Source organism: Cibotium barometz, chromosome 9 (assembly GCF_041138505.1).
Source record: "Cibotium barometz isolate CiBa-2024 chromosome 9, ASM4113850v1, whole genome shotgun sequence".
Classification (NCBI taxonomy): domain Eukaryota; kingdom Viridiplantae; phylum Streptophyta; class Polypodiopsida; order Cyatheales; family Cibotiaceae; genus Cibotium; species Cibotium barometz.
In genome coordinates this window covers 8,532,459-8,543,835 of record NC_141054.1, presented here as the reverse complement: position 1 = coordinate 8,543,835, position 11,377 = coordinate 8,532,459, and the positions used below count along the sequence as shown (strand labels likewise).

At 42.4% G+C, this 11,377-nt stretch overlaps 1 pseudogene across 1 annotated transcript; it reads right to left on the bottom strand.

Moving 5' to 3' along the window:
* Nucleotides 1-508: 508 nt before the first annotated feature.
* Nucleotides 509-11,171, bottom strand: LOC147635231 (2-oxoglutarate dehydrogenase, mitochondrial-like; annotated as a pseudogene). The gene is made up of 6 exons (XR_015266719.1): nt 10,951-11,171; nt 10,449-10,752; nt 3,270-3,319; nt 3,128-3,151; nt 1,579-2,330; nt 509-1,418 (listed from the first exon to the last, which is right to left on the bottom strand). The product of XR_015266719.1 is annotated as a 2-oxoglutarate dehydrogenase, mitochondrial-like (transcript).
* Nucleotides 11,172-11,377: the final 206 nt, after the last annotated feature.

Sequence of the window (11,377 nt, the reverse complement as noted above, 5' to 3'; positions counted from 1 at the left end):
TCCTGGTTTCAGAAAAATGTTTGGTCTTTGCCATCCATGTTTGCTATTGTCTTTGTGCACACACGCACCCCTCCTTTAACCAATAACTGTGGGGTCGCTCCAAGCTGATGGTGAGACTGCTAGTGTTGAAAACTTGCTGGATGGTTTATGATTAACCATAGTTATCCTCTTCAAACCCATCATCACACAACAGCTTTGTTTGATAATGTGGCTAGTGCACTGCTTCCAATCAGGCAGAGGCTGTCACAATGCATGAGAAAAATGTTCAGATCTTCCCCCCTGTGGTGCTGCAAGTTGTAACACCTTTGGGCCGAAAGACCAAGCCACCTCCTGGCGGGTACCAAATTTGTGACTTCAGAAAAATCTATTCGAATAGAAATGTTCACATCTTTACAGTATATATCGCATGTATTGATATACATAGCTCTTGCTCAATGTGAGAAGGTTGTACACTGTAGAGTTGTAACTAAGGCATTTGTATACGAGTAGCCTGCAATGCTTTCTTTGCAATGCCCTGCTGCTCTTTAGCATGCACACTTCCATAGCCGGTTGCCGTAGCAGCTAAGGGTTGCCTTCCCACGTACTTCAAATCTTGGAATCTGCCATGGTTGAGAACCTTCATTGCAGCTGCTAGCCGAGGAGCAACATAGGAAAAGGCTCCGATGTTCACATTAGCAGATGCTAGCTAGGCTTGGCCTGCCATTGATCGACCAGGTGACAAGTGCAAACCCTAATGGAAGCTCAAGAAGATCCATAACAATTAAGGTTCACATTAGAATCACTTTGTGAAGCTCAACAGGGCTTCATGAGCATAACCTCATCGATTCTATATCAAAGCATGTGCACTTTCGTGATTATCAATCACCTGTTACTTATGGTAAACATGTGTTTCTTGTTTTCTTCCAAGACACCCTTTTAAGTGGACAGAATGTGGCCCCTGTGTCCTGATCATGCCTATGGTTAAATGTTCCTCTCTCGACATCTTGGCCGCTTAGCCGCACATGATAACCCTCATCTAGGAGTGTTCCAAATGCCAACGATTCCGTAGTGGCCCAATCTATACCATGCTCTGTGTCAATCATTTCAACCCTCTGATCATAGACTTATGAGGATTTAATCCATGAGTTGGTAAGGTGGTTATGGCTTTGCCAACTCTCTTCAATGTACTATATTTCACCTGCAAACAAATCAAACACAACTCTGATTTGAGAACATTGTTTTGGGCCTTTGATATTAGACCATTGGCCTGTTAGGCAAGCCATGTTTGCCACTGCATAGGTTTTGCTGTTTCTGAAGTCTTCCTTGAGTCTAGACAAAACTTTTTCATGCATTTTATCAATCTCCTCTTTTGTGAGTCGGTATGAGTTGATAAGCTTCTTCTCATATGCTTGAAGTGCTGGTAAGTGACTCTTGATAACCTGTGAAGTCACCAAATAAAGAGTGACTAAATAGCACAAAATCTTCACTACAAAAATGACAGAGAATTACTCACACATTATCACTCCCTGACATTCCTTATTACACTTGCTAACAGTCAATAACACCACCAAAACCACCAAACAAAGAGAGAAATTACACCTTGTACATCTTGGGTTGAGTATATGCTGGTTCATCCCCCTCATTGTGACCATTTGCCCGGTAGCATACAATCTCAACCACTGCATCTGAATGGAAAGTGTTTCTCCAATCACCAGCAAGCTCACACACGTGTACAACACCTTCTACATCATCTCCATTAACATGAAAAATGGGTGCATTGAAAGCCTTGACAACATCAGTGTAGTAAGGTGAAGAGCGACCGGCCTCAGGATCTGTAGTAAATGCCACTTGATTGTTGACAGCAATGTGAATGGTTCCTCCAGAACTGTAGTTTGGCAGGTCACCCAATTGCAAAGTTTCATAAACAGCTCCCTCCCCTGCAAAGCTCCCATCCCCATGGAGCAGCAAAGCCATGTATTTGGTACGGTTATTGTCATGATTATGGTCCTGTTTGGCTCTAGTTTTCCCAATAACAACTGGGTTAACTGCTTCTAGGTGGCTAGGGTTTGCCAGAAGGGTTAAATGCACTTGTTTCCTGCCTCTCGTCGTGTGGTCGTGTGATATTTGACATCCCTACTGCCTATGTAAGCAGCTTCCATGTTAGAACATGCATATGATATGGCCCCTGAAGATGCACTGGAGCGGCTTCTGCATCACATTTGCGATGCACATTAAGCCTTCCTCTATGAGACATAGTGAGGGTAATGTCTTCCACTCCATGATGATGAGCAGCCCTTTCAACGAGCTCCTTAATACCAGGAATGAGGGTCTCACAACCTTCTAATCCAAACCTTTTCGTTCTCAATCACTTCTTTTCGAGGAAACTCTCTAAGTCGGTGCAGCATATAAGATGGTCCAGGATCACAGCGGATCACAGCCTGCCTCTTACAATCATATAAATTTTGATGGTCAGTTTCAATCCTTTCTGACAGCCAATCGCCAGGAATGTGCATGTATTCATATCCTATGGATCGATCTTAGGGTTTGCGATGATCTTTTCTCAGACAGAAAGCCAGGTGCTTGCCCTAATCCAAGGGAAAATTCTCTGTCCATATCAGCCCATAGAACGAGGGGTCCAGCTCTAATGGTGTCTTCAAGCGCTGGCCTTTTTGCAGTTGGAGTGGGTCTAGCGTTGCTGTCATGTGGTCGTGCGCTTGAGCATCAATAATTGCATGCTTTCTTGCACTGTTTGGCTAGACTTAACAGCCATGGCTATGGTGTCCTCATCCTGGCCTGTGTTAGGGTTCATGCCAAGGCCGCTGCCGTGAAAAAAATGCATCGACTTCCTAAAATGGCATAAATTATCTGTATCTACCTATTTAAAAAAGCCAGAAACAGATTCGGGAAACTATATATTTTGAAAAATGTAAAAATCCTCCACCGTTCGATTTGATCCGACCCACGAGATTTTGAGAGCTACAAACTTTAATCAATCAGCTGAAGCAATTCTCATCAAACGCATGATGCCACGTCACTTTGAACATACTTTTGGATTGTATTTGATCAAAAGAAAAGAAACTAGTACATTAGAGTTGAGCTGCCCTATTTTCTTGGAGAAATCAATTGTCTTTCAAGATACTCAACTTGCCTTAATCCTTCAATATAGCCATACCTTCAAGAAGTACTAAAAAACATCAAATTTCATTAACCAAGTGCTATATCATATTAGAAAATCAAGCGTACAAAGGTAATTTACTATACGAGAAAATTTGTAGGAAAGATTTTACTACCTTAAAGATAGCTTTCGATCCACTTCATTAAGCATTTGGGACATCAATATCTGCACTTATACCAATATTATTATACAAAAAACAAAAAACAGTCATTTGCATGGCTTAAAATAGGTCTTCAAGGTTAAGTTTAATAAAAGAAGTTACCTCACTTTAGGTCTCAAATATGGAAGATTCTTGGTATATGAGACATAGCATACAACTTTGAAATTTCTATGGAGAAACCATATGGCTACTACCGAGTCACCATTGAAACAAATAAGATTCAATCTATGTAGTTAAAATTTCCAAAAGCTTCCAACTTGTATAAAGAACATCCACTTGGATGTCAACCTCAGACATGAGTTTTCCAAGCGTAAAGCTATACAAAGAAAACTTGTGTATGTATATGGAAAAATCTTTGGTCATCTATGGTGGCGAAGACTTGGTAAAAGTGTTAGTGTGTGAAAAATACCGAATAAGAAGTAAGCAAAATTATTCCAACAAGCATAAACTATTTTACAATGAGTAAGCAAATACCTTGTGATGTGTAAATATGACGATGAGCTTTTGTACTCCATATCTCTATACTCCGAAGAAGCTCATCCTCGCTTAAGGTTGAGGTCCCTTGATGGCAATCTTCATCATGAGAGCATCCAAACTTTTGATTTCCATTCGATTTCAAAGCTTTGACTTGATCATAGTTCTTGCACTAAATCCTCTCACACATGGCTATCCTACAACATTATACCAATGCAGCTTGACGCAATGTAAGCCAATCAGGATACTCATCTCTCCACATGGCATTGCTTAAAATACAAGATGTAACTTCTGGTAAAGTAAAGTGCGCAAAATCTTTTGGAGCTGGATTTTCAAACGTCCTAAAATCCTTCTTGAGGTCATCACCATCAATAATGGAGTCAAAATCTAGCACACCAATTCTATACACGGATCACGGATCGCATGGACATCCATGTCCTACATCCGTACATGGAAGTGAAGCGAGAGCATCCCCCCGAACAAAGAGGAGGCTACCATCGGCCACCCGCCGCTGCTCGCCCCATAATGTTCAATCTCATGGGCGAGTAGCCAGCCTAGAGGCACCCATTTTCATTAAAACCTTATGCATGGGAGAACTACTGTTAGGCGCCGCACCCCCTTTGCATCAACCTAGAGTACCTACCCATCAGACGAAGGTGGGCTTGGAACTTCTTCCACAAGGGGGGCAGTAGAAGAACCCCAAGCTACTATTCAACTTCCCCTTGCAACTTCCCCTTGTTCGCTCCTCCGACGCCCCAACAACCGTGCACAGAAGAGAGCATGCTCAAGTGCTTCCACAAATTCATCATCAGGAGATATGATCAGGTCCGAGATCTAGGTGTAATTACAACTATCAAGTCCTTCAACTTAATCATAACATTGCTAGAGGCATTCCCTTGACTCGAACCACTACCACAAAGGCATGTATGGGTTGGCCTTCGACATCAACAAAGAGCTAACACTAAAGCAAATCTTTGGCTACTACGAGCGCATCATGTGGATGCCCGCTTGGCACCTCCAAACTTTTGAGAACATGATGGAGACTACCACTAGCTATCGAGTCTTCCATCGAGTCCCCTCCCCGACTCCTACCTCACGCTGTGATTTGATTAGAACATATTCAATCTACTACCGCTAGATCCGGCCAGCTTTAAGGACGGACTTGAATTAGGGAGGGGGTATGTTAACCACCCCGGTTAACATTCTTTTTCAAGTGTGGTTACGATTCTTGTAACATTCTTTTTGTAACCGAGTAAAGTGCTTAATGATAAAAGAGATATGGGATGACTAAGCTTACGGCTTGTGTAATGCCAGTCATAGGAAAGAGATGAACATAGAGCTAGGAAGCTAGTTTTGGGCCCCAATTGTAAATGGGCGGTCGACCATTGTAAAATCAGAGCTCTTGCATATAAGACACTTTATAAAATATGAAAGGGGACATTCCCATTAGTCTCATTTGAGTTTTGCCTCTCTCTCTCTCACTCTCTCACTCTCTCACTCTGGATACATGCTTGTGTTGTTGATGCTTGCATGTTTGATTGTGGTTGTGTATACTTTATGTTAACCACTTTGGTTAACATGACCTTTCGCATAGCTACTATACCTCCTTTCTTTTGTAACCATGCTAAGCGCCAATTGTAAATGAGACATGGGATGACCAAGCTTACGGCTTGTGTAATACTATTCATAAGGAATTGATGTAAATAGAGCTAGTTAAACTAGGAAGACTAGTTTTGGGCCCCCATTTATAACTAGGCGGCCAGACATTGTAAATATGAGCTCATGTATATAAGACATTTTATGAAATATGAAAGGGGACAATCCCATTTTGTCTCAGTTGAGTCTTTCCTTCTCTCCCTCCCTCCCTCTCTCTCTCGATTATGGTGGCTTACTTGCTTGTGATGCTTGTGATTGTTGGTGTATGTGAATAGGAATGGTGTTGCTCTCCCTTCTCTCCTTCACTCCCTTCTCATTCCTCTCAACCTTGTCTTGTTTGCATACGATCGGCATGAGGTAGAGGTTGAGCTCTCCATAGCTCCTTTCCTCTTGCTCCTACCTAGCTTGCTTGGATCTCTCTTTGGGTGACACAAAGATAGTGTAGAGTGAGCCCCTAGCGGCCTCACATTAGGGAGTTATACCCTAATAGGGTTGGCCAAGTGCAAATCACCAGATTTGACCCTTGCATACACTCTCTTCTTCTTCTCTCTTGTTCTTATGAGGTAGCATGTTAATCCATTAACATCTTTGGCACCGCTATCGGGGAGTGGCATTTGGCTTAGGGTCATCTACTTGATTCATTAGCTAGAGCTTGATTTTGCTCAGTTGGGATGAAAATCCACCGGTTGGTTGATTAACATTGTTTGTTTTGTGTTTTGTTGGAGATTACTTGGAGTTTAGATCATTGATTGAGAATTGGAGCATTCGAGTCTTCACCAAGAGCAGGGAGGAGAAGCAAGTAAGTGCTCCTCGAATAATACTTTAAAGCCGATGAACTTAATGCAGCCTTGCCACCAATAACTTTCGACAGCCACCAAGTTACTACAATCTTGGATGGAGGGGCCGGAGTGAGCATCATGACCAAACAATGCTAGGAAAAATGGGGAGCACCTGGCTTGGATACCACTCGATTATTAGTTAAACTCGTTGATGGAGCCACCGCTAGACCCATTGGTCTACTAAGGGATCTTAAAATTAAGATTTTGGGAACCACTAATCGCCACACTTTTGTGGTGAGATGAATTTTGGACGTTAGCCAGTTTCATATGACTGCATCCTTGGCCGACCCTTTATGCGAGAGTCCAAGATCCATGATTGGGATATTGACCATATCTACATTCGAAGAAAAGATCTTACCTTCAAGATAAATCTACGCACATGGAGAGTACACCCCATGAGTGGCATACCCTTTGCTGAGGACTCAATCACACTACATGAACTACTAAATTTCATCTATGCCAAACATGCCATAAAACATTGGAAGATGAAAGGGAGAGTGAGGATTTCACACCACTTCCAGAGCTGGAAGACTCTGAGAACTAGATGCATATCCTTGCTACCCTACACATCTTGCCTAGGAAACTGGCACAAGATTTGCATAGCGGATGGGCAAGAGCTTACATCATTATATATTCTTAGTTCAACATATTTGCCCAATGTTATGGCTCACCCTAACCCTCCTTAAAACACATCTAAAAAGAGATTACCTGGTGGTGAACTGCAACTTTCGTGAGAGGACCTTTCTAATGGCCGAGCTCGTAACCCTTGAGGTCTCCAAGCTCTACAACTCCTTGAGAAGCAATTCCACTATGTCTCCTGTGAGCATTGTCACACTGCCATGTTGCACTACGGATCCTTGTCCCTCCTCTCACCTCACTTCACTCACACACACACACACTAGCATGCATTAGGGAGAGATATTAGCAAGAGGAAGACTCAATTGCACAATGGGAGAGTATGTTGTATTATGAGAGAAATTCACTTATATACATGGCCATAAGTATTCACACTCACTTAAACTGTGGCCAGCCAGACACTTCAGGCTCATAAGAGACCTAATGCTATTACAATGACTACTCTCACTGATATATCCATGAAGTACATCACTTAGGACTTCATCCTAACTTGCTACCACATGCTCTTGAAGCAGGAATTGCCATAACTACTGTGTCACACCATCGGGCGCCCGTCCAAGTTGTAGCTTTGGACACTATTGCTTCATATCTTGAATGTATGACCCTTTGGTGTATCTACCGGTGTATCTACCGTGACTCCTTGATGTAAGATAATGGCGGTAGCTCTTGTTAATCCCAAAGTTGGATTAACATTTCCCACTTCTTCCTGATGGCGATCGCGTCCTCATGATCGCGTTGAAGACCTTTGCGTGGGGAAAATGAACAAGCTTTGGCAAGATGTTGAATGACGTTCAATGGTCTTTGTTTCTTCGAAAGAAATAAGAAAAACTAGTTAATGAAGACCTTTGCGTGGCGAAAATGAACAAGCTTTGGCAATGGCTTTGATGTTGAATGACGTTCAATGGTCTTTGTTTCTTCGAAAGAAATAAGAAAAGCTAGTTAATGAATGAAGAGGTTAGTTGTTTATTGGAAATTCCTAGCGGGGTGGTGGGTGGGTTTTTTTTGCGAATGATTGTATTTTTACATTTGTGTGTCCCCTTTTTTTGGGCTCAATTTGTTTTTGGCAATCATTAGCAAGGTTACATGTGATTTTTGTTAGTGGGGACACTAAGAGATGTTAATAATGGGAGAGAAGAGAGATAAGGATTTGGAGGAACGTAGACTTAATCATCAGAATGAGATGGTGATTCTCAGTTCCTCATTTGATTCATTGAAATGACATTTATCCTTTGAAGTAATTGGCTTGTGATGATGTCCCTTTGTGTGGTAGGATTCTTGTCAAATGTTGTTGAGTAGGACCTAATCTTGTCTTCTTCTCTCCATGTGCTTTTTATGTTTTATGCATATTTAAGTGCTCTTATGAAGCATATTTACATGAAGTCACGAATGGAGTCATATAGACTCTTATTGAACTACTCTGTGTTGAAGTAGCCACTTGTTGGTGAGGATTGAAAGAATTACATCGACTTGCAAGGCTAATATAGAGATCTTCACTAGGGATTGAAAATCATTGAGTTTTGAAGATTGTGGCGTTGTTTGGAGAGGTTTGTAATGTGAAGGAAAATTCTAGGCGATGGGTTGTACCATTGACCAGGCTTTCGCCCACCATGGCCCCTCCATCTAGAGATGTTTTTGGAAGTTGTGGATGCTTAAATCGTGATAGTGCTGGTTCTTAAGACGTGAGACTGTATTTCTTAAGAAACTTGAATTTGTGAGATTACAGGATTTTTAGCCATGAGGGGTTATTTCGGGAGATGGCCTAATTCAGTGAAGTTATAGGTTTTGATCCCAAGGTTTTTTTTTTTAATTTTATAGGTCATCTGGGTCATGATTTGCAAGCAATAGCTTCTTGTGCACTCATTTCTCTCTTCCAGAGGGGTGACAAGAGCATTGTTATTTTGTTCTTGATGTGCTCCTAAGTCTCCGTATTGATTCTTGAATTTGTTACTGAAATGATGTCGAGGCAGTAGGGAAGACTACTAATTGTTTGCTTGAATAGACAAGCTCTTGTGTTGGTACTGAATGCATGAGAGTGGTTGAGTGATTTGCTTGCTATTGCTTGGGCCTCCGAACTTTAGGTGAAGTTGTTGGGGTTGAAGTCGGTGGGTGAGGTTTTCTTCACATTGTTCGATTTTGGTAACCATATAATGGAATTACCATTATAGTATCCTTGTTGTTGAAGCACATGCACAGGCACCCATCTTTGATGAACACTGTAATTTGGTGGCCGATGTGCTTGGTGTTGAGGCTTTCTTTTTTGCGCAAGCTTAGGGGACTTTATGATGCACTTGGGGACCCAAGCTTTAGTATTTTTTTGGTAGTACCCTTGTGCTTGCAGTAGTGTTTTTGGTATCCACACTTGTTGCATTGGTGGAGTTCTTTGAGGAACTCGCATAGGCTTTTGTGGACGGTGTTGTGGAGTACTCTTCTTCTTCCTTGGCCTCCTAGTGCTGCGTTGAGGAAGAGGTTTTGATTGTCAAGGCACCCAAATTTGATTGGCACCTTCATAGTAGCCTTGAGCTACAAGTAGCTGCTTCTCTACCCACATTTTGATACTATTAAGATACCTTGATTGTGGTGGTAATCTTGGTGGAGTTTTCTTTTGGGTTGGTGTGGAAGGCTTGGGGCCTTCCTTGACTTTGGTTAGTGCTGAGGCTACAAGTTTGAGACTCATGGGCATTGTTGATGATGAGATGACGAGGCCTTTGAGCATGTGGTTGTCTCCTTTGTTGAGGTTTGTCGATGAAGATGCATAGGCTCCGGGGTCTTTCCTTTGAATTCCTTGTTAGAGATAGATGGTTTGGCTCTAGGAACTTCTTCAGGAATAGCTACTGATTGCGAGGTTTTGGCATCGAACTTCATAGGTGAGGATGGGGTTGAAGGAGTAGATGCTTTATCAGAGTCGGTCGTTGATTGGAGATGGTAGGTAATTATGTAGAGGGGCTTTTGTGGAAGAGGCTTGTATCCTTTTGCGTTCAGCATCATCATAGAAATCCATTAAAGTTGGATCCTCTTCCTTGCAGTATGGTATTATCAACTTTTTGTCGTTGACCATGATGATGACTCTATCACTAGCAAAGCACAGTGGTGCTTGGGCAACAACAGTCCATTTATGCCCCAAGATTAAATCTACTTCCAACACATACTCAACCACCAAAAACTTGCAAGTGAGAGGGTTAGTCTCAATATACATTGTATGTTCAAAAAGTACCCCAAACATGGCATGTTCAAGTCTTGTGTAAACGTAATCCTTGTAGGATGTTCTGTGAGTGTGAGGTCCCTATCCCACCGCGCAACGAATTTAGGGGTGCTAGCAGCGGAAGTAGCACATCTTGTGTGGGGCAGGGTCCCACACTCGGGGCCTCGCCCACAACCCTTGGATGGTGTCACTCTAGACTTTGGCAGGCTTTTGCTTTTTGAGCTTCTGCTAATTCTTCCCTGAGTCTCTCCACCTGAGATTGGAGCATATTTTCTTGTTGGTGAGGGTTCTGATCTTCCCTTCACTCAGCTCTTTTTGCTAGACCAAGACCTTCTCCACCATTGCAAGTTTATTATGTATCTCCACATTATACTGAGCCATGATTTGTGCTTTGTTCTCCAAATCCTTGGCTTTGTTTGTAGCTTTTGTAAGCAGGCCATGTTGCTGATGGTTCAGGGCGCACATCTTGTGAATAGCATTCCACGCCTTTGACTCATAATCCTTGACTGCAGTGATGGGCTGGGATAGAATATTTTGGGCCACAGTCATCAGCCCTTTATTCATGCTCAGATCTTGAGTGGGGAGTTGCACCTCCAGTTCTCCGGGTGGCTTTGGGCTATTTGAACGGACCTTCCTACATTTTGTGTTAGAGTTGCCACCCAAGACCAAAGTTTTGGTGGTATACAAAGTTCCGTCCCCCCGTGCAACCATCTTGTCCTTCTATGCCTCTTCTTCTCTCTTTTTCTGCTATTCTCATTCTCTTTTCTTTTTCTCTTCCTCCTCTTTTCTTCTCTTCTCTTCTTCCTCTTTTTCCCTTTTCTCCTTTTCCAACTTCTTTTTCTTTTCTACTTTTGCAGCTTCTTGCTTCTGTCTCTCCTCCAGTTGCTTTTTCCTTTCCTCTTCCTCTTCCACTTTCTTCTTCTTCTTCACTTCTTCCGAGTCTTTCGATAGGTCTTCATCCACTCTGTGCTTTCTCTTTTTGCTGGCCTTTTGGGCTATTTTTTGCCATTCTTCTTCATCGTCCACATCATGTTCGAACGAAGTGAAAGTCATTTTGGTGGTCTTCGAGGAGCCTATAGCTTCATGGTGTGATCGCCCCACATTGGTTTCTTCGGACCTGAGATCCACAGATTTGGCAACCTGTGCGATTTCCCTTAAGTGTGTGTGCACCACTATCTTGGCCCATGTGGCTGCTCGTTTCGCTAGATTTTACTTGAAAATGGTTGCCTAATTTATCTTCTCTCCTACCTCTTGCTCTG